The sequence below is a fragment of the Xenopus laevis genome, chromosome 6S (assembly GCF_017654675.1).
Source record: "Xenopus laevis strain J_2021 chromosome 6S, Xenopus_laevis_v10.1, whole genome shotgun sequence".
Taxonomy (NCBI): domain Eukaryota; kingdom Metazoa; phylum Chordata; class Amphibia; order Anura; family Pipidae; genus Xenopus; species Xenopus laevis.
In genome coordinates this window covers 60,299,483-60,324,276 of record NC_054382.1, presented here as the reverse complement: position 1 = coordinate 60,324,276, position 24,794 = coordinate 60,299,483, and the positions used below count along the sequence as shown (strand labels likewise).

General features: G+C 39.8%; 1 protein-coding gene across 5 annotated transcripts in view; it reads left to right on the top strand.

The window, feature by feature from the left end:
• The window catches only part of pcbp2.S (poly(rC) binding protein 2 S homeolog), a 495,331-nt gene that overhangs the window by 302,574 nt on the left and 167,963 nt on the right, over window positions 1-24,794 (top strand). For 2 of the 5 annotated variants that reach the window (XM_041567624.1, XM_041567621.1), the window contains exon 4: window positions 21,013-21,075. The exons of the other annotated variants lie outside the window; for them this stretch is intronic. The gene's annotated coding sequence lies outside the window, so the exon portion shown is untranslated. The remainder of the gene's footprint in view (window positions 1-21,012; window positions 21,076-24,794) is intronic. 5 annotated transcript variants of the gene reach the window in all.

The window sequence follows — 24,794 nt, the reverse complement described above, 5'->3', positions numbered from 1 at the left end:
AGGATAACAGGTCCCATACCTGTACCTTTATTTGACCAGCCCAGAGTATATGCCAGTATTTGGTCCCACAACTGACCAAAGCACTTCCACACATAAAGATGACTGCGCTTCTGGAGATAATTAATAGACTTTCAATCTCAGTCTACACCTCCACCTCCACCTCAGGTGCAAAATTATAAGCAATTAATTCGGTGTTAGTAAGAGAAAAGCCACTGAAGCAGTACTAGCTGCTAAGAAACGTGTTTTACAACCACAATGTGTTTTGGGCTCAGGGCCCTTTAACAACACTTGATGAAGGGCCCTGAGCCCGAAACAAGTTGTGGTAATAAAAGACGTTTCTTAGCAGCTAGTACTGCTTCAGTGGCTTTTCTCTCAGTAACTCCGAATTAATTGCAAAGAAGCACTTCCACAATATCATTTGTAGCTTCCATAGCAACTGCAAAGTTTGTCCTGTTAATTGTACTTTGTATCTCTGGATATGCTTTGTTTTCCACTTATGTATTGTAAACTATACTGATACTTAAAGTAGAAGGAGAGGTTAAAAGTAAGTAAACTTTATCAGAAAGGTCTACATAAATATACCAGTAAACCCTCAAATAATGCTGCTCTGAGTCCTCTGTCAAAAGAAACACTGCATTTATGTCCTTCTCTTGTGTACACATGGACTTCTGTATCAAACTTCCTATTTTCATCTTAAATCTTGAGCATGTTCAGTTTGCTCACCTCTCCCCTCCCTTTTCCCTCCTCCCTCCTTCCCTCCCCACTGTAATCTGAGCCCAGAGCTATGAGTGAGTAGGGAGAGACTCAGGCAGGAAGTGATGTTACACCAAGCTAACATGGCAGCTGCTATCCTCATAAAACAGAGAGTTTTAAGAGCTGTTTACTGAGGTATGGTAAAGCATTCTACAGAACAAATATAGCATTCTAGTTTGCAGTAGCGTAACTAGAGGGGGGCGGCCCCTGGTGCGTGACGCACAGCCGGGGCCCGCCCCCCTCCGTACCGCCCGCATTTTCAGTGGCGCGCGTGATGCCGGGGGGCCCTGAGGGGGTGCGGGTCCTGGTCTGCTCGCACCCCCTGTTCCCCCGGTAGTTCCGCCACTGCTACTTTGCACTATTGTACTTAATCTATTGGCAATAAACAGCCTCAGTTGCTATCCCTCTCTTTTAAATTGTATTGAAATAGTATAACAAAAGGAAAATAGTTTGTTACTTCAAAAAAAGACTTGTGCCCCACTGTGATAATGGGTAATCCAACGAGGTCACCTACCCATGGGTCACAGAGGGGCACACTTGATAAAGGGCTCTGGGCCCGAAACATGTTGTGTGCAATAAAGAGCACCTAGCAGCAAGTTCTGCCTCTTCGTTTGCTTTCTCTCAGCTCTCTTGTTAATTGACTTCATTTCCTACACCTGGAGCGGGGGTGCCTTGCTGGCACAGCTGCCAGTCCCCCAGTCACTCTGATACATTGTACAGAGGGGCATGAGATGGCTAGACAAGCCTGCCAAGGACCCTTCACAATTTACCTTTATATGTGCTTTAGAACTCTATTTGCAACTTAAAGTTCAGCAAGAACCCTCCACAATAGACCTTTTACATGTGCTCAACATGTTGTGAGTTATAGGTCAGCAAGAACTATTGTTGGGCACTTAAACAAGCTAGAAGACAAGATTTTTTCTATCCATTTCCCTCATTGTGTTTAAAGACCCGTATACACTGATATACTTTCTGTGAACCGCTCCTGGTCCAGATGACAGAGCCCACTATATGCAAAAGGGGTCCCGTGTAGAACAATAACCTATTTTCTGCCAACTGCAGTGCATATAGAAATTTGGTCAATTTAAACCTGAATAACCTGATGCGCTCGGCTGTCATGTTGTTTTTAAATTCAGTTCCAGTTTGTTTCACATTGACTTCAGTAGAGCTGTCACATGATATTTTCGTCCAGATATCAATCGGGGAAGCCCGTCAGAGGGCCCCACACACGGGCCAATAAGCAGCTGACTCGGTCTGTCAGCAGCTTTTATCTGCCCATGTATGGCTATCTTAAACAGGAATATCTCATCTGCTCGTGCCTACCAATTTTCCTGCCAATGACCATGGCTGTATAAATCTGAACCTACTTAATGTCATTATTTAAACTATATTGATTGAAAGATATGTTTCATTATTGACAAGTGTTATTTTCCAAAAGCCAATAAATAATTCAAGTGTTTATAATTACTTTTTTCCTTTCTTTATTGTTTTCTAATTGAGCTTAGAGATATGATTTGTCTGCAGTACAGAATTATCCAAACTAGAATTATCAAACTAGATTCTACAGAAATACATCAAAGGTAACATGTTGGTAATTTACTGCTGACTATTCAATACTCGAATGCTGAATTAGAATGCAATGTAAGGTCTCTTACTTGATAAATGTTAAAAATTTTTGCTGTGTGATGTATTCCAGGGAGAAACAGCTAAGTATTCAAATAAATCACAGTAATACCATTTCAAAGCAACAGAGGCCACTAACAAAATGTTAAAATCTTTCATCTTGATTACCGAAAGAGGGTGTAATGAGAAGCTCAAGGGAAAAATCCCCTACAGAGGTAAACATATTTTACAACTGTTGCCTGATGTTAGTTATTGAGTACATGACAGCTGATTGGCTTTCAACACAGGCCGTGTGTTAGTAATCTCAGTTTTAATTACTATAATTATCCACAATCTGCTGACATCAAATTTGCATATAAACATATCTACATATGGGGACAACACACTGTGATGACATAACTAACATCCTGATGCCATGACAGTCTCCTGAGCAGACTTGAATAGATTGATGTATGGTTATGCTTTTCTTTACGTTCATAACCTCTCTAAGTTTCTTCATATAATTAAGCTTGTCATTTTAACAAAAAGATAGGCCAATTTACTGTATGAACATATTGAACAAATTTTCTCTAAAAACACACATGCCAAGTAATTTATTAAAGAGCCTAATATAAAACACACAAACTAATAAAATGCAGAATTAATCTAAATACTAACCCAAAAACCTCAAAATTCACATTTTTGTAAATACAAATGAAAAAAGCCAAGAAACCTCTAAAAAGTTCGAATTAAGGAAATATTTTACAATTGCAAAAGGAGAAACCCCATTGACTTCTTCAAGACCACGACAGCTTTATGTATTAGTGTTTATTTATTTATTAATTTTTTTGTGGTTTGAGTAATTAGTAAAATACATGATTTATAGTGCTAAAAAATAAGATTAGTGGGGGAAAAATATATGAATGTTAATAAACCTGCCCCTTAGTTTTATGGTTTGCAAAAACAAAATAAACTACCTGTTTTTTTATTGATGAAAAATGAAAATACCATATCTTTGTTTTCTCATTCATATTTCCCTCATTGAAAATCTTTTCAGCAACTCTGGATTTGCTTAATAAATACACACAATCCCTGGAATACATTTACTGGAAACATTTACTTTTTATCAAATAAAAGAGACCATATTATTTCATCAGATATCCAATGTGTTATGGTGAATATTAATGTATACTATAGTAGTAATATATCAAATTAAAGTCAGAATTTACTCTCAGCAAGAAATACAGTATTAGTCAGTCTAATATTATGTATTCTCAGATATCCCAAGACACATTTTTTAACCAGAATGTTAACAAGAATGGATTTTTACCTTCCTGCGGTGTATAGAAGAAATTTCTAATTTGTGCTACTTTGTAACATCCAACTGACTGCACTGTGGTATAAGAGAACCAATACTTGTATATTTTCATATTAGTTACAAAGACATTCACTGTATTCCAATTGATGGACTTAGTCATTGTCAGATTTACCAGTTTTTTTTTTAGTTTCATCTCCCAGGATCATTTTGCAAATTGTTAATGAAAACAAAGCAATAACAAGTCTTATCTATGTGTTTTTATTCAGAGCTCAGTAAAAATATGAAAATATATCACTGTACGTAATTCAGAGCTTTCTGGATATCGGGTTTCCGGTTAAGGGATCCTATACCTGTATATATATTTAAGTAAATATTGCCCTTTTACATCGCTTGCCTTAAACCACCGTTTTGTGATGGTCTCTATGCTGCCTCAGAGATCACCTGACCAGGAATACTACAGCTCTAACTGTAAAAGGAAGAAGTGTGGAAGCAAGTGGACAGAACTCTATCTGTTAATTGGCTCATGTGACCTAACATGTACGTATGGTTTGTAAACCTAAAAAACGAAACCTTTATTCAAATACCAAGAAATTATATTCACAACTATTAGTTGAGGTCTGACGGATGTCAGAAGAAACAAAAATTATTTTAGAAAAGAAAAAGAAACCCCACCAATTGTTATGATTCTAAAATTGGCCAGAAATACTGCAACGTGATTTATTACACTTGTTTACTAACAATAATTCATAGAGAATTGTAATAGAATTAATAAAGTGCTAGTGCTGCTATAAATTCATCCATAATTAGAAAAATTCATGGATTTAAGTAAAGTGCTGTGCAATAAATTAGAATATTAGACCCCAAAGAAAAATCGATTAAAAAATATATATATATATTTCTATATATATTTTTAATCGATTTTTCTTTGGGGTCTAATATTCTAATTTATTGCACAGCACTTTACTTAAATCCATGAATTTTTCTAATTATAGATGAATTTATAGCAGCACTAGCACTTTATTAATTCTATTACAATTCTCTATGAATTATTGTTAGTAAACAAGTGTAATAAATCACGTTGCAGTATTTCTGGCCAATTTTAGAATCATAACAATTGGTGGGGTTTCTTTTTCTTTTCTAAAATAATGTACGTATGGTTTGTTTGGTATGTTTGTGTGCACCATGAATCCTATGGTTCCAGGGCGTGACCCTTTTTTTTTAAAATGGCAATTTTCTATTTATGATTACCCAATAGAACATGCTACTAAAAAACTACTTTTTTTATGAAGATGGTTTATTTACGTGAAACAGGGTTTTACATACGAGCTGTTTTATGCAATATCTTTTTATAGAGACCTACATTGTTTAGGGCAGGCCCGGATTTGCGGCAAGGCCGCATAGGCCCGGGCCTAGAGCAGAAAAGAAATAGGGGCGGCATGCCGCCCAGCCGCCGTTCAACTGCACCAGCTGCGCCGGCGGTTTTTCGCCGGCGCGCTGGGAAGGCGGGCGCTAGGACCGCGCGGCCGCCTGGTCGGACCGCGCGGCCTAGGGGCGCCCAGAAGTAAAATCCGGCGCTGGTTTGGGGGTATCATAGGTTTGAGATTTATTCACCAGTGCAAGCAGTGTTAGCTTGGCTATCATCAAGCACAAGGTTCTAGTCATGAGCAAATCTGCCCTGTTTCACTGAAAAATTCACGAGACTGTGAAAAATTCACAAAACGTATTGAAGTCAAAAGGAGTCAATTTTTGACAATTTTTTATGCGTATGCGTGCAACAATTTTTTCTCAATCCAAATGCCATACATATCTGTATAGTTAAATATATGTTATTTACACTTTTTTTAACTCATGCCACATTTGTTTTAGAGTAAGCTCATTTTTATGATATTTAGGATCTCTTTTTTTCTTTATTTTGCCTTCTTGGACATTTTTAATAATAAGTGGCCACTTCCAGCAATTTCACCATCACTAATCATATTTTCCCACGGTAGGCCTGGGCCTTTGTGGCCTCACCACAAAACTGGCCTGAGTAAACAATGCAAAATGAATAATAACAAAAAACTGCAGCATATTTTCGTTTATAGAACTCTAATGGAGATAACACATTTTTCAAAAATAAATATTTTGTGAAGTGTTTGTAACATAGCCTAAGATCCAAGGATCTTGAAATAGTCTAGCTGAATTTTTTTTATCATTACACTAGGGTAGTGGAGCATAACATATTTTTCAGATTACTTGTAATTTGTGGTATACAGGAGCGATAAGAATTATTGCAGTGAGATGCTGTAAAATACAATGCATTATACAAGCTAGTATAACATTCGCGTATTGAATATCCATCTTACCACTAAAACAAAATAGGCTCTGTTGCCTGCATACCTGCCATATTATATATACATGGTCAAATTTATCCTCAACTACTAACCCATAGCAACCAATAATATGCTTGTTTTTAAACAAATACGAGTAAATGCTACCTACCGATTAATTGGTATAGGTTACTAAACAAGTAGCAAACTTAAGACGATTTATTTTGTTACCTCTTTGTTCATACAGTTGAATTGATTTACAGCATTTAAATTAAAACAGTGGAATAGTTTTTGAGTGAATATAAAAAGTACAATTCAGATTTAAATAACATTATTTTGTTCATGTATTTTTTGGACAAGTATTTATTTTCCTGCATGTCCTAAAGCAGTTAAGGGCAGTGTTATGGGTAAATTTTTCCCTCAGGTTTTTTATATAATTTTTCCAGGTGTTCATAAATCAGTACCAATCTCCATGGGGTGGAATATAATATCCCAGGTCTAGTAACCAACTAGCAGGTAGCATTTATAGGTCTACAATGTGAAAACAAAGGTCTGATTGGGTATCTAGATCTTGAACAAACTTTATTCCTAAAAAAAAATATATATATATATATATATATATATATATATATATATATATATAGTGAATAAAGTACCCCTTTTGTAAAATATAAGGATATTATAAGTTACCGAGGAGTTTCATGACCATATAAAAACACGGCCATGGAACTCCGAGGTAACTTCTAATATCCTCATATTTTGCAACTGGGGGTACTTTATTTATTATAATACACAAGTTTCAGTGAGTCATGTGACAGAAATGACATCAGAACTCACCGTTTATAACTGATGACATCAGAACTCACCGTTTATAAGGCTATAATTTACAGGATATTCATGGCTTTTGTGTATTATATATATATAAAACAAAGAACTTGGTTACAAAGTGTACATTTAAACAATACTGCATGATTTAAACATTTCTGGCATTGGTTCATGTACAGAACAAGAATTGTTTGCAGATCTATTTTATGGATTATCATGTGGCTGACAAATAGTCTTTCTTGTTCAAATGACTCTTAATTTATTTACTTTATGTTCCAGCATGTCTTTTTTGAGTCCTATTACCTGGCACCACACATCCTGATATCCACATAGCAATAGGCTTGGGGTTTGTTACACCCAAGCCACAGTCTACATAAAGTGAGATTGCTTTATGAACATTTGATTTATTGTGGGGAGGCTCGCATTATTGTTTTTTTATGAGTTTTTCACATCCAATACTGGCTTGTCAGTACTGTTTAATAAATTCCGAAAAATTTGTGATTTTTTTAAAAGTCCTATTTGATAAAATAGGTGCCCATGATTTGAAGTAACCTGTCCAGCTTGCCTATGACTAAGTGTGTATAACAAGAAATGTGTAAGGCTAATAATGACTACAATAAAACAATTTTACTGAACTCTACTGCTTGGGTGAAGATTGCCTTTATCTGAGTGCCTGCTCTACAAATTCCTTATGACCTCTCCCATTGCTTAAGGCTCAGGGCAGTGCACCTGGGCTTCTTCCATCACTTGGTGAGTTACTTCATGTTGATGGATTTTCTCTTCTATTTTGGTTGTCTCAGCAATAAGCCTGAAAGATTTGGCATCCTCACAGGGGGGTAAATTTACTAAAGGGCGAAGTGACTAACGCTGACTTCATTTTGGTACTTCACTAACGGTCACTGGCGTAACTTCGCTAGCGAAGGAGATATACTTCGCTTCCTAACGGCAGGTGAATTGACACTCTGGCGAATGGACGTAACTATGCAAATTCGCTAAGATGCGGATTTTACTGAACATTACCTCTTGCGCCAGACTTGCCTTCGCCACCTCAGACCAGGCGAATTGCAATATATGCATTGATATACTTGTTATTAAATATGATTTATTTATAGTAAAAGTGTTTCATAGAACCCTAATTATATATAATGGTTGCCTTGGACATCAGTATTGTTTATTAATCAATTAAACAAGTGTATTTTTTCAGCTATAGTCTAATTGGTTGTTTTATATTCCATTTGCCTCTTCAGTCAGCATTTTCCATGTTTTCTTCTACTGGTGCTTATTTTGCTTCCTAGAGTTTTGTTAAATTGATGTAGTGAAATAATGCCATGGTGCAACAAACAAAGAATAAGGCTTGTACTCAGCAGTTATTATACAAGAGTGGTAGAGAGAGGAACAACACAGAAAATGGCTATGTAGATTTGCAAAGATCTGTTGGATTTGACCTCTAGCACCCCAAAGAATGCCCAGCTGCTGTAAGTCAACAATAGGATTGCTGTACTACCAGCCTTCAGCTACTAACCAATACTTTCTGTGAATCTTCTCCTTTTCATTATTAGCCCTCTCCTCTGTTGTGTGCATGATCCTATTTGCATGATCTTAGCAATACTTGCTTATCTGCAGCAGGGTGTGCCTGCTGCACCCTAGCACATACATCATGCAAGGAATATTTATTAGTTTATACCCAGTGCAAAAATAAGAAAAAGGTGTGACCATGTGTGATAACCTGCCTGGAGTTTAACTGGGGACCTGGTGTTTCTGCATTACCTCTGCTCTATGTGAGCAGATAGCTATGGTCTTGGTTCGCCCTATGGCTATGCTCTGTAATTGCTAGTAATCATTGATTGTTTAATCTGTTGCCAATCTGGCCACAGATGATCTGTGTAAGACATTAGTTTGGCTATAAAACCTTCTACACTACACTGACTCATTGCCCAATGTCGGTCTATTTCCTGATAGAGTTTCTGGGTGTGATTAGTCAAGTCTGATAATTTGTTTCTGACCCTTGCCGGTTTTGATCTTTTGCTGTATTGCTGCCTGAACTGACCCTTGCCTGTTGACCACTCTTCTGGGTCCTGACTTGGTACTGTGTTACTGATTGGTTTAGTCTCCAGCCTGTTTATCCTGGCCACGCTCCTGGTTCCTGGTCCTGTACTGCACTTTCTGACTGGTACTGTCCCTGCCTGTTCAACGTCTTCACTTTCTGTTCCCCGTTCTTCCTGCAAATGAATTGCAATTTCAGAATGCCCAACATTGTTGCCATGCCAAATTTGTTAACTCCTAGGGTACTTTTTATTTTATCAATATAAGCCATTATGGTAGTGCAATAGCTTGAATGGCTGTACAATAACAATAATTGTATATATTGTATAACCCAAACAAGGTATTATGCCTAACAATTACATGTTTAGTGTGATATTTCAAAACTGTGATGCTGGCTGCCAATAACTAAATACTGTAAACTGATATAAACAGAGTTACAGCACTGTCAAGCTAGTGTTGCCTTATAAGCATCCATTCCTGAGTTTACTAGTAACAAGAATTTTTATTGTTGCAAAAACTATAAACAGATGAATGCAAAACATATGTGCACAGCCTGTATAAACTATGTTGTTCAAAGTTATCAATCATACTAAACATTCTTCTTTGTCTATTATTTTAATTAAGAAAATAAAATTCAGTATTGAAATTGAAACCACTTCTCTGGAGTCACTGTTTACAGAGAAGCTGATAGTAAAACAGATTACCAGTCCACAGATAAGCCCTGTGTTAAAGGACACGGTCAAATGGATCCTGCTTCTGACGAACCGCCACTCCACACAGTGTAGCTGCACTCCGAAAACGGATCCGCATCTTTCAGCCTGATAACAAAAATCATCAAACCTTGGTCTAATGAGATTTTGTCGCCTGGTGACTAATCGCCTCGTCTTCTGAGCGACAATCTCCCCGAACTACCTCAGCATGTTTTCCCATAGGCTACAATGAAAAGTCGACTGCGCAGGCGGCTTTTCATTGAAGCCTATGGGAAAACACGCTGAGGCAGTTTGTGGAGATTGTCGCTCAGAAGACGAGGCGATTAGTTGCCAGGCGACAAAATCTCACTGAATCTCCTCGTGTGGACTAACCCTAAGATAATCAAAGGTCTGGGACCGAATGGTATTCATCCCAGGGTACTTAGAGAGCTTAGCTGTGTGATTGTCAAACCTCTTTACTTAATTTTTCAGGATTCATTGAGGTCTGGCATGGTGCCAAGAGACTGGAGAATTGCTAATGGGGTGTGCTATACAAAAAGGGATCCCGTTCCCTGCATCAAAACTAAAGGCCGCTTAGTCTGACATCAGTGGTAGGAAAGGTTTTCGAAGGGGTAAAAATACTGGACTTCATTGCAAATCATAATACTTTGAGTTTGCGCCAAAATGTCTTGCCAAAGTAATTTAATTTCCTTTTATGAGAAAGTGTACAGGGAATTCGATTCTGGGAAGGCAGTGGATGTGATCTACTTAGACTTTGCTAAAGCATATGATACAGTGCTACACAGAAGGTTATTGGTTAAATTAAGAACTGGTGGTCTGGAACATATTATTTGTACCTGGATAGAGAACTGGTTAAAATATACAGTAGATTACAAAGAGTGGTAAATGGAACATTTTCTAATTGGACTAGTGTTGTTAATGGAGTACCACAGGGCTCTGTATTAGGTCCTTTGCTTTTCAACTTGTTTATTAATGATCTGGAGGTGGGCATTGAAAGTAATGTTTCTATTTTTGCTGATGATACAAAATTGTGCAGAACTATAGGTTCTATGCAGTATGCTGCCACTTTGCTTTGATTTGACTGAATTGGAAAACTGGGCAACAAACTAGAAAATAAGGTTCGATGTTGATAAATGCAAGTTTATGCACTTTGGCAAAATAATATAAATGCAGACCAGAACACATTCACCTATGTTTTTTTATTCCCCACAATATGAGGCAGTGTGTTGGGAGTTTCCTTAACTGAGAAGGATCTAGCGGTTTTTGTAGATAACAAGTTGTGTAATTCTTAGCAGTGTCATTCTGTGGCCACTAAAGCAAATATTAATGGTATTACATTACACTATATAAAATTATATTCTTACTTTCTTTCCCCTTAAGTAATGATTGAAATGTCAACATTTTTCTCAGTATATATATTTCTAATGGGGGTATTGCCATGAAATTTACACCAGATGTCAGTAACAACCCAAGTAATCCATGGAGGATCCACACATGCAAAGAATTCAAAACAAATAAGTCCATAAATTAAATTAATGTATGTGTAATAAAGTGAAATGACACAGGGAATAAGTATTGAACAAATGAAGAAAATGAGATGCAAAAAGGCATGGAAAGCCAAGAAACCTGCTGAAATCTGTCAGTGTTTAGCTGGTTTTACTCCGAATTGATGGCCAATAATTACCAAGGTATCACACAACAAACATCTGATGATGGTGTAGGGATGTGAAAATTTAGACACTCTTACACATTACAGACAGGCACATCCCTAGTAATATGGACACCTCAGTGTTGGGCACCTTGTGCTTATCTAACCCCTGTAGTTCTCACAGTGTACACCAGATGGCACTGTGTCAGAGTATAAAGGTCTTGGGAACCATGAGGTCTGGGTCCATTACTTTGTCAGAGCAGATATCAGCAGCACACCGTAGATATGAATAAACGTGTATTCTATTGCATCAAATTATTTCAAACAGGGCAATGTTTCGGGCCGCCCGGGCCCTTTATCAAGCCTTGATAAAGGGCCCGGGCTGGCCCGAAACGTTGCCCTGTTTGAAATAATTTGATACAATAAAATACATGTTTATTCATATCTACGGTGTGCTGCTGATATCTGCTCTGACTGGATAATTTGGCCCTGTAACAGGCGTGGGTCCTTCAGTACAGCACCTGGTACCGCAAAGGTATGTGTCCAAGGCATTAAGATCTCCACCTCAGTTTCTGCATGGGTCCATTACTTTAGCCCAACCAAGCAGGCTGGAAGGGAATGGGTATATGTCGACCCTTGGCGCATTGGCCCTAGTAATTAGATAGCATACTATTTTATAGATCACTCTAGGAGTGATAGAGAGGTTATTTAGTTGAGCAGCTCAAGGCTCCGCCGAGGATATTAGAGGGATTAAAATCCCAGGGAATTACTGACCCGGAGTAAGGACTAAAGTGTTGAGACTAGAGATGATAGGAATTCCCCTAGACTGCCACTGAAATAGATCGTGAAAACTGGGCAATACCCCTCACAAGCTGCAACTCTCTCTCTCTCTGATGTATATTCCCTGGCTTGCAGGGATTCAGCCTATACTGGTTCTGTGAGTATATGCTACCTTTATGCTGTCTGATTGTTCTATACGTCATTGTGGATATCTGATATATGCTATGTTAAATAAAAACAGTTCATTGTTTAAGCGTTAAAGAACTACTGGTGCCCATCATTGTGCTATTGCACCTGGTTACAGTTGCACTACACCCTGCCTCCACCCCACTGCGAGGGCTTACCCCTGAGAGAGAGGGCCTCATATGTGGTATAACCACACACTGATAGTAGCTAGAGCAGACTTATATAAAGTCAGTTTACTATAGCGCTACAATGGGAAAAAGCAAAGAGCTCTCTCAAGAACTTTGCAACCATATTGTTTCAAAACAATGATGGCATTGGTTACAGATGTATTCTAAGCTTCTGAATGTTCCAGTGAGCACCGTTGGGGCCATAATCCGTAAATGGAAACAATATCTTTTCTCGCCAAATTGGTCATGACCAGGTGCTCCTCGTAATATTTCTGACAGAGGAGTCTCAAGAATAATAAAAAGAGTCAAGAATCACTCTCAGAGAGCTTCAGAAAGACCTTGGGGCCGATTTACTAAAGGTTGAAGTGGCTAACGCTAGCATCCCTTCGCTAGCAGTAACAACCCACAGGGACATTGTCAGTTTACAATTGGCTAGCGAAAGGCGCTACCAGTCATTTGCACTCTATCACCAGGTGACAATTCGCTCTGGCGAATGGAGATTTTACTGAAGTTTCGCCAGACTTGCCTTCGCCAGCTCAGACCAGATGAAGTGTAATGGAGTACATAGATCTTCCTCAATCTTCTGTCACTTACATCATATTCTGTGAGTGGAAAATGCATCAAAGTTCAAAAAACACTGGCGTCTTTTCCTTATTTCAAAGTTATAGGATGCAAAAGACCTTAAAAAAACATTTCTCCATACATTTTCTAACATATGGAACATTAACTTTACAGTGGGCTCATGTGTAGGGCATTATAACAAATCTATTGTCTTTATTAAGGTTCCCTGGACATGAGTTTTAAAAAGTGTAATTTGTAAGCATATGCATCAATATTTAACATAAAGACATCCATACAACTTTACATTTCTCGGCCTATGCAAATTGACCTGAGCACAAGATCCCTAGCGAAGTTTGGCTAGGCAGAAATGAACGCAAGCGCATATTCACTATCAAATGCTCGCATTGCTGAAGTAACGCTAGAGAAAAGACGCCAGTGTCCGGCGCACACAACATAACTCTGCATTTTAGTGAATTAGCGTAGTCTGAGCAAATTTTTCGCCTGGTGAAATGTTGCGCTGGGTGCAAAGTGGACGCTGACAAATTTTCACCGTTTAGTAAACCAGTTGCTGAAAATGCTGGGAGATATAGTTAACAGGTGTGGTCACACATATTCACCCTTAATATGCAAGAAGAAATAATATACGTGTTAGTAAGATCAATAAGATGGGAAAGTCAATGATGACAGACTTTCAGTTCAGTTCCACTTAAATGTGTTTTCTAGGGTTAATTATGTATAACCGCTGAATGTAAACGTCAGAGCTCATGGTTGTTCAACAAAGAATTACCATAATTGGAAAGCAAACATGTCTTATAAACATAACAGAGCAAGAGGGATTATGGTACACAAGGACAGCACCCTGCTGAAATCATTTTCCCCAGGTGCTCGGTAAATAGTTATAATACTTGAATAAAGACCAGCAACACCGGGATCTTTGTGTATCAAAAAAAGTGTATTCATTTTGTGCATGAATAGCCGACGTGACGTTTCGGTCCACACAGGGACCTTCCTTATGAGCTATTCATGCACAAAATGAATACACTTTGGTCTTGATACACAAAGGTCCCGGTGTTGCTGGTCTTTTATATATATATATATATATATATATATATATATATATATATATATATATATATATATATATATATATATATATATATATATATATATATATATATATATATATATATATATATATATATATATATATATATATATATAATGTCAACAATACAAAAACGAAGAATAAAAGTCTGAAGCAGACCAGAAGAGGGGGTAAGTATTAAAGAATACAAATGTCACTGACTAGTAAAGTAAATTTTCTGTGCATAGGAGCATGTGACAAGTTGTATGTTACAAGTTGTATGTTACATTGTGCCATTATTTATAAGTAAAAGGAAACCAAGCTTACTGCTGATTTTTTTATTGATTCATTCATTATGTTAGCACTTGTTTTTAAAACTATACCCTTAAGTATTTTATAATTCCTCCATATTAAGGAGCAAAGTTATTATTTGGTATAAAAAACAGCGGAATAATTCACCACACATGACCATGTTTCGCTGTGTAAAAAAACTTTTTAAAAATGGAGTAATTTTTTTATGTGCTTTTTCTTTGAGCAACTTCTGCTGGAAGTTTCTTACAAAGATCCAAAGCACTGTAAAATAATGTTGGCAAATTAGGCATTCGCATGATGTAAAACACACACCTTATTTTGGTCCTCTTTCCACTCATCCACAGTGTATATTTCTTGCAATGGGGCCTTCCATCCCTGATCCCTGCCACCTGTGTATGAGAGGCCTCCTGCCTCTCTTGGGCCCCTTACTTTCAGCGGGGGAATCTCAACCCCCTCTCATTCGTCATCCCGCTGCCCAATCAGCACATCTGTGGGGTTATGGGACAGGGCATCTGTGTTTTGGTTAGACTTTCCAGATTTATAGTAAATCACATAGTCAAACTGGGCTAGCTGGACCACCCACCACTGCTCCAAGGCCCCCAGTTGTGCAGAGCCCAGGTAAACCAATGGGTTATTGTCTGTGTAAATGTTCATATGATTCCCCACAGTCCAATAGCCAGTAGCTCCATCTGTAATTTGCCAGGTTTCGTTTGGTGGGTCACAGACTTCAAGTGGCATACACTCTCACCCTCTCCTTCCCCTCTTGAACTTGGACCAGCATCTGTTTATAAGCAGAGTGGCAGTTTATACTCCGCATACATCAGCACCAGAGCAGATGATAGACAGGTTTTTAACCACTCAAAAGTTCTCTGCTGCTGGGATCCCCAAGTCCACCGGCTATCCTGGCATCTCTTTCCTTTTTCCGTGACCTGTCCCTTCAGTATGCCAATTGTGCAAAGTTTTTAACATATCTCAGATAGTATACTGCCAGGCCCAGAAAGGATCTCAATTTTGTAGGATGGGAGAGAATAGCAATGTCATCTAGGTATACGAGCACCTTGTCATAGTTCATGCCTCCCAGGCACTGTCCTATAGTCTTTGGAAAGTGCTGGGGGCATTTGTAAAGCCAAACGACATTCTGTTAAACTTATACAGTCCCATAGGAGTGATGAATCCAGTCGTGGCCCAGTCCTCCAGTCACACGGGCACTTGCCAATTGCTGGCTGGATCCAATGAAGAGAAATAAGTGACCCACTTCAATGTAGCCAATGACTGCTCAATTCATGGTAGCAGGTACGTATCCTGGCGGTTGCAGGCATGTAACAGCCAATAGTCCACACAGAACTGGAGGGACGCATCCTTCTTTCAGACCAGGACAATTGGAGCTGTCCATGGGCTTTGATTCTCCCAGATTACACCCCCATCAAGCATCTGGTGCAATAAACTCCTGACTTCCTGGTTTAAAGCTTGGGAAATCTTCCTGTACATTTCTCAGATGGAGGGGGACGTTCCAGTCTCGATGGGGTGGTCAATAGCCGAAGTAAACCCATAGTCCTCATCATCACAGACATATACCCCCCAGTGCCGGAGCAGCACAGCACTCAGGGCCTGCCGCTGCAAGTCTGCCAACTCCAAGCAGACCACGTCAAGTTGCTGAAGGATTGTCTGTTTCTGGGACTTATCCGGAAGCCGCTTGGTTCCTGCGGAGCCCTGTGGACACCGAGCTCCCCTCGGTGGCATCCAACACATCATCGGGTGTAATTGCAAACACTTCTGCCACAATAGTATTGGTGCCACACAATGTTGGAGTGCTCTGACCTTGCGAAATGGATCCCTTAGGACCAGGTGCTTGTACAGTGTTAAATCCTCCCTGCCACGGGTTACAAGTTCAATATAGTAGTCCAATACACTGCAGCACACTGTAGAATAAACGGTTGCTTAGAAAGGTGAATTTATTGGCTCATAATTTAGAGCAGACAATAAAAAATGGCAACGTTTCGGGCCTCGCATAAAGGCTTGCTAAAGGGTCCTGCGAGGCCCGAAACGTTGCCATTTTTTATTGTCTGCTCTAAATTATGAGCCAATGAATTCACCTTTCTAAGCAACCGTTTATTCTACAGTGTGCTGCAGTGTATTGAACTACAATAGTATTGGTGGGCATATTCACTGGTGAGAGGCCCTGGTTCATTATCTTCACAGGCACCTTTCCTACAGAGTTGTCAGCTAGCCATTCTCTGATGTCAACACAGGGTTCAATGAGCATGGTAGCCCCTTGCATCGCAATGGGTGTCAATCCAAATAGACACCACCACTTCGTGCCCACTTGGAAGGCAAGGTGGCTGTTTAGCCCAAAAAAGAATGCCACTGTCGGTTCACACCTTTTCCTTATGCAGTTCTCACTCTTGCTTCTTGTAGGTCAGCCACGAACTTATTGTGAAGGAGGCTATCCACAGCCAGTTCTCAGCCATCCACCTTAGTTAGCTTGTTTCAGAGTTCCCGTAGTGCCACTGCAAACTGGGGAAACGTCTGTCCTTTTCTCTGTTCTTGCATAAAGAACCTGGTGCATAGATCTGTGGCAACTGCAACTTCTCCATAGAGCCCCTCCAGGTGGACCACTGTCTTGTCTAGGGAAACTTTGTCTGCCACCTGCAGCTGAAGCACTGCCTTGCAAGCATCACCCCCCAGTGAGCCAGCACCAGGTCAGCTCCATGCTCAGTGGGCACTTTGTATAAGCGAGCTGTACCTCGCAATTGTTTATGCTTGCAGTGGCTAATTAGCAGAATGGAGCTCCGAGGGCAGAAAGCCCCTGCCTGTTGGTATGCAGACTGCAGGAGCATGGTGTAAATCACCCTTAGATGTGCACTCTCTCTAGCTTGCTTCATGCTGTACAAGTTGATGCACTCCACCTGGAGCTTTTTTAAAATGGCAGTTCTTGGTGTATTTGCAGCCTTCCTGTTTGTAGAAGTGGCTGTTGCCTGTGTTTATCTGCTCTGGGTAAGTTTTCTTTTGGTGCACTGTTATTCACCACTACTAGTACTGTTTTTTTCTCTTAGCCTCTTACTCAGAAGACAGATCCCATGATGGGAAAAGATCTAAAAGGTTTCCCTTATTTGTATCAAGGCTACCTAGAGATTATAACAAAATAATCTGTTCTGCCTGAATTTCTGATATTTGTCAGCAGGAGGTGTCTGAGTCTATGTTTCAGTTTATGTTGGGGTTTAAGTCCAGCATGCAACAGACTTTGGATGCTGTTAAAGCTTATGCTCAATCACAATCTCGGGCTAGTACTTTTTCAGCTCAATTAGAAGGGGCCAATCTGCAGGATTCAGGGCCAGATTTACATAATGGGCACCCCTAGGCCCACTGCCGTTCATCGTCCTTGTCCCCTCCCCTTTATTCGTGCAAATGGGGATTGGCGCATGGGAAATTAAAAAAAAATGATTGTATCTCTAGCGTATCCCCAGTGTTTTTGAACCAATGTGGGTGTGGTTGGGCAGCATGCTGCCCCCTAAAATGTTGCCACCCTAGGCCTGGGCCTAGGTGACCTTTCCACAAATCCAGGACTGACAAGATTTGTCTGATGATGAAATGAGAGAAGATACTTTTCTTTCCAGTGGAAAATATAGATAATCTAGGTAAAATTGTTATAGCCTTGATGGATCTTAAAGGAGAAGGAAAGGCATTTTACATTGGGGGTGCCAAAAGTTAAGCACCCCAAGTGATTATATTTACTTGAATCAACTGATACGCTACGGAGTGCTGATCAAAGATTGCTCAGGAGTCTGGCACTTGTAACATCAAATTTACGGCTTTATTCAAATGCTTGTGAAGATTACATCAGAGGGAGTATAATTCTAATGCGTTTCATGCCCTAAATCTGGGCACTTCATCAGATGATGATGATGACGATGAAACGCGTTAGAATTATACTCCCTCCGATGTAGTCTTCACAAGCGTTTGAATAAAGCCGTAAATTTGATGTAACAAGTGCCAGACTCCTGAGCAATCTTTGATTAGCGCTCCGCAGCATATCAGTTGATTCATGTATTGACTGGCAAGGAGTGACCGGGGTATCGCAAGCGCTGCGATCAAACAGGAGGTCGGGTGGCACTGGGTGAGCTCCGCCATTATTGCATCAGTAGTTGCTGTTTGATTATATTTACTTACCTAACATCCCGGGCCAGTGCTTCTATCAGCAGAAATCTGCAATGGCCCAGGAAACTTCCAGCTAGCACTACGCATGCACAGTAGAATGAAATAGCTGGCTTTTTTGTTAAAGTTCGGATTTTCGCTCTACTGAGCATGCACAGCCGCGAAAAGACTGAGGAAGCAGGAAGAGGCTCACTCCGTGGCGCTAACTGGAAGAACACTTGGCTGCTTCCGTTTTCTGCTGATAGGAGCACTAGACCAGGGTGTCAGGTAAATAAATATAATCACTTGGGGTGCTTTAAGGATGTATTTATTAAACCTCAAATCTTTCTGTTGAGGGGAAAAACTCAAATTTTTAGAGGTAAACAACTTAGATTTTTCAAGATTTATTATGCTCTAAAGCTGCTAAAAATCAGAATCTGAAAATACTCCAGCTAAAACTGAAATCGAAATCATGTAGAAGTCAATGGCAGATGGTCCCTTTAACAAATGGAACGTGTTATACCTTCAAGACTCCAGGTTGCTTGACATTCGTTTTTTTCACATAATCTGCTAAATTTGAGCTGTTGAGGCAACAATTTGATAAAGTCGAATTTTGGGAGCAACAATTCGTATAAGTTGCACGATTCGAATTGACGCACAATTTTGTCATGACTTTTTCATGTACCAATTTTTATTGGTAAAATTAGGGGATTTGGGTTTGGGAGTTTGGTCAAATTTTCTTTTAAATTATAGTGAGAAAAAGTCGAGTTATAGTAAATACCCCTTCAAGATAAAATATTTTTTTCTTAGAGAAGAAAAAGCAGAGGCAAAGCAGTAGGGTCTCAGAGAGGCATGGATAAGTCATATGAGTCACAAAACAGTTCTGATACCAGGTTAACCATACTGGTAGGAAGAAGACTTGTTGGTCTTAAATCTCAAAACTTTTTTTTTTGTACCAAGTTTCCTGCAGCCATTGTAAGGAGAACTAGTTTTCTGAAAAAAATATTAGTTTGCACCCATACCTTCTGTCTCCGTCTCCCTGAATCTTCACCAAAGTCTTGGTGGTGGTGGTGGCCTATCTGAGGGCTCAGGGAGTTCCAAATGTTGCCTACATGGACAATTGGCTAATAAAAAGCCTCCTTTTCTGACCTTAAACTTCAGCACATTCAGAAGAGAGTTGCTTGGCTGGAGAAGTTGGATTGAAGTGTTATTCCTATGCAACAGAAACAGTTAATGTGAATTCTTTTAGACTCAGCAAAAGGCATAACACTTCTTCCTCCAGAAAAGGGAGGAAGTCTGAGGGAGAAGTCTGAAGTCTAAAGAGAACCCCGTTCAACCTCTCTCAACAGAGAGCAGCACCCATGGTGCACCCATGGTGTACATGTACATCACCATGGCTTGTGACATCATTGTTTGGTATCAAATTCAAAATTAAAGACACTAAGTTTTTCAATGCCTGAAAATATATTCTGAATGTTCCTGGGTGCGCTATAATTCCTGATTAACTGTTTTCTGGCTCTCGACCTTCCAGCCTTGACTCCTAATTATGAATGACCACTGCCTGCCCTGTACTTTTGCCTGGGCCCAACCACAAACTTTCTTAATACAGAAAATCTGACTATATATTTTCATGCTTGTACATCAGCTTCGTCCTTGGTCCTGACACCAGTCTTTAAAGCCACTAGACATGGACAGAACCCAATTTGACCAAGGGAGTTCCCTGGTTCACAGTCCACATAGTGGCTGGTACTTAACACCAATGCCAGCAGGCAGAGGTGGGGAGCAACAGGAAGAAGCACTCTCCAATCATGGGAGCTCCTGCTGTTTGAAGGGCCCTCAAATGGACAGCTCATCTGACGAAGGGAGTAGCCATAAAAGTCTGATAAAAACTATAAACTATAGTTGTATCCTATATAAACAGTCAAGGAGGTACTTGCTGCAGCACCACTTTGGCGGAACTGACTTAGAAAATCGTGCATTGGGCAGAATAGCATCTGCATGCTCTTCAAGCAGTGTACATAAAAGGCTCAGACAACCTCGGTGCAGATTTTAGATTCTGCCAGGAGAATGGTCTCTCAGTCAGTCTTTATTTCTCCAGTTAAATCTTGGCTTTTGCCAATCCTTGGATAGATGGCTACAAGGGAAAATGACAAAGTATATACTTTCTTTTCACCTCTATCCCCAGGACAAACCAGCAGCACTAGACAGAATGATGCAGAATTGGGACAGCAGTTTTGAATATGTATCCCCCTTTTCCGATGCTGGCCAAACAATTTACAAAGCAACAAGCAGGCTTAGACCTACAGTACAAGCTACCCCCCCCCCCAGGATCTGAATTTACACCTAACATTCTTGTCAAAGGAACCTTTAGAACTACTTGCATTTATTTTTATAAAGCTGCTCACACTCAACAGAGTTCTGGTGGCACTCAATTCAGCAAAAATGGTGGGCGAGTCTGTCTATTGAAGAACCTTATCTTCAGTCCTGGATAAAGTGATTCTGAGATTCTCTCCTTATTTTATGTCTAAAGTGACTACAACTTTCTACACATCACAAGAAATAAATTTGTTGTCTTTTTTTCAGCGTTGGATGGCATAAGTCATTTCAACCTCTTGGGCACTGAGAGCATAGACTTCAGCAGAACAGGTAAGTAAAGCTGCAACTTGGATGTCCTTAAATATGTTCACAAGACATTAAAGACTGGATGTAATATCTTCAAGGGATGCTGCATTTGAAGAAAAAGTGTTAAAAACATTTTTCTGATACCTTCGCTATTTTTTATTTTCAATGTCTCTTAAATGTTCTCCCTGGGGAACTGAAGGAAAGCTAAAATTACAAACTTGCAAATTGCAGTTCATTCTGGTCCCCTCAGGCAGCACATAGTTCCCTCCCAAATAAACTACTGTTTGTTTGTGAAGCAGCCCTTGGTGTCTTGGTCTTCATTATTAAACACTAAGGGATGTGGCGGAAGGGGTATTTAAATGGTTTCCTGTCCTTGGAGGAGGGGCTGTCTCTTAGGTGTGTTGAGTTTGCACATAGGACTGTGTAATTTGTAGTTTTTCGAATAAACCTTACTAAAGTGGGTAACTCAACTGATTTTCCATGTTTTATTCTGGGCTGCTACAATGGGCTATCCCCTAAGAATTTGCACTTATAATGTTGTATAACATTGGGGTTGTATTTTCTGACCAAAACTTGTGCAAAACAGTTATGCAGATCACTTTCATCTTTTGCAGAAGCAGAACCTTACACACATCTCTACATGGACACTGCATGAAAAAAACACATGTACACCAAAGATCCCTTAGGAATATGTATCCTGTATCCAACCCTGCCTCCAAATAAGCTATAACCTATACTGCTACATTTTTCCTACTCTCATTTTTAGTCAACCATGACTAAATGAAAAATGAACTACTGATATTACTATATGACATATGAAATATATTTTTTCTTTCATTTGCTCTGTGATAGAAGATGATCTAGCAAGCTATGTGTAAAGGATTAGATTGGGGGTGCTGTGATGGTAGATAAGGGAAGGATGAGTCTTTCAGGTAGGGACTGGCTGTGCAGACAAGGAACAGAACGACAGGACAGGAACAGTGCGATGAGAATGTAGAAACAGACAGGCCTGGGTGAAGAGGGTGATGAGTCAGACTGGATAGGAAGACGAAGGCTAAGAGTCAGGACAAGAGCAGACTGGGTAGGAGCAGGATGGAACATGCATAGTAGGCAAACAGAATCACTGGCACACGTGGCAATTCAGGTGCCGGGTTACCCCGTGCTCTTTATTGTGCGGACGTGCAACGTTTCGGGGTGACAACCCCTTTATCAAGCATGCTTGATAAAGGGGTTGTCACCCCGAAACGTTGCACGTCCGCACAATAAAGAGCACGGGGTAACCCGGCACCTGAATTGCCACGTGTGCCAGTGATTCTGTTTGCCTAGTACGTATTCCTGGGGGTTGCCGTGCCCTCTACACTGTGCACCGGGCTCAAACTATCAAACTGTGAGGAGAGTGTGCGCTGCTTCATCCAAGTTCCTGGAACATGCATAGAACAGGAACAGACTGGATGGGACAGCATGGGACAGGATGGTGCAGGTGTATATCGAGACAGGACGGAGTGGGCGTAGATCAGCACAGACTGAATCGGATAGGACAGGACAGAACAGGATGGAGCGGGTGTAGAGTAGATCAGACTGGGGAGCAGGAGGACTGGATAGCAGGAAAGGGAAAGATAAGGATCAGGCTAGACAGACGAGATTCAGAAAAGCAAGGAAGTCAATGCAAGGCAGGGCAAGGTCAAGGCAAGGTTAAAGCAAGGCAAGATAAAGATCAAAGCAGGACTAGAACCGGAGTAGGAAAATGCAAGGCAAGTCAAGGTTTAAAGCAGGACTGGAGCGGAACTGGGAGGGGAAGGCAAGGCAGCTCAATGTTAGGACAAGGCAAGACAAGGAAAGGAGGCTAGAGCAGGACACTTTAGCTAGGGGTGATGCCACATTTTAACCTAGTTTAGGTTAATGCTCAGGCAAGGAGGTTGAGGAGAGCTGGCCTTATATAGGGCAGGGTCAGCACAATCAGGCTGCTGCTGGAATAAGGCTGTAAATGCCAGGTAATAGATAGTGAGCAACCCTGCAGGCTGCTCACCTGGCCCAATGGTTAAGGCACAGAGCCAGAACCCAAAGGTCCCTGGCTTGAATCCCAGCAGAGCCTGACACTATGTCAATGCTGACATCTGTCCTTGTCAGTGTTTCATTCACAGTTCACTAGTGCAGAGATGCTCATCTTTCTGCTGTTGCATTAAAGGTTAAATGGGCTGCTGAAAGACAAAAATATAAATGGAACACCAGATGGAGGATAATGCAACTGGAAGAGTTAGTGGTTACATTGCAGTGGGGAAATAAGATATAATAGACATACAGTAGAGCATTTAACAATTTACACCTAAAATGAAGTCAACAATCCAACAAACTGATGCAAAAATCCTTATGTGAAAAAGAACAGTATAAAATAGTGATGAGCGAATCTGTCCCGTTTCGCCAAAAAATGTACATAACAAAGGGAGAAATTCGCAAAATTTCAGTAAATTTGCCAAAGCATTGAAGTCAATGGCGTCAACATTTTTTTTCACTTTTTTTTACACGCGACAAACTTTTACGTGCGCAACATTTTTTTCTCAATCCAAAAGTAAATGGGTGTTTTCTTGTGGCATCCTTTTTGTCTCAGCAACAATTTTGTCTCAGCGATGTTTTGTTACATCAAATTTTTTGCCTCAAAATTCGTGAAAAAAAATTGCAGATGGCGAAATGCAGAAATTTGTTGGGTTATGGAAGATAGCTCATAGAACAAGTTGATCCAGGGACTAGTCCAATTGCCATTTTGGAGTCAGGAAAGATTTTCTCCCCCTCTGAGGTTAATTGGAGAGGCTTAAAATTGTTTTTTTTTGCCTTCCTCTGGGTCAACTAGCAGTTTGGCAGGTGATATATATATTTAAAAGGTTGAACTTTGTGGTCGTGTGTCTTTTTTCAACTTAACTTACTATGTTACTATGTATAAACCATGAGATAAGTTTGTCTGAATGAAATTGCACCCTAATTGGAATCTCGTCCATCAGTTTTCAAGTGATAAACCTTTTTCTCTCTGAATTGAATCTAGCCTTTTGTGTGTTTATTGTGTACCTTTTTAATAAATACATGTAAAATGATTTGACAACTTTTGTTAGATGGTTTTCTTGTATTGCCTTGTTCTTTTCCCGTAACAATGCTTTATTTCACCCATTTATCTATTCCATTTATAGCTGTTGCCCCAATTTGTAGCTGTTTCTGTTTGAGTTTGCCTGGAATGTATCACTAACTGAAATCCATTCAGGATAACTCAGATACTTCTGAGATCTGATGTAAATAAACACTAAAAGCTAGTATAGTGTATAATCAATCAATATGTACCGGTATACCATGCCTAGGGCCCTGTGTTAAGTGTTTGCCTGATCACTCAACTGACATCTGTGTACATTTAGCAGCCTCATTGGTCAATGCTCCTATTGTATAACTATCATGTGGAAAAAAAAAACTTAAATTTTTTCAAGATTTATTATACCCCGAGGCTGCAAAAAAGTCAGAATCCAAAAATACTCCATCTTCAATCTGTGAAGGTCCTGTAGAAGTTAATGGCAGAGGTCCGATTTGCAATTTGAAGATATTAATGTCTCCGCTGGGTTTCATACAATAATCGGAACATTTCAGGCTTTTCCGTCGATTTCATAAAAAAATTTGACTTTTCAGGCGACAAATCCAGAAAATTCAGATTTTCCGTTTGAAAATCCAAAAAAGTCACAGTTTTTTTTCCCAATCTGATTTTTTTCCGT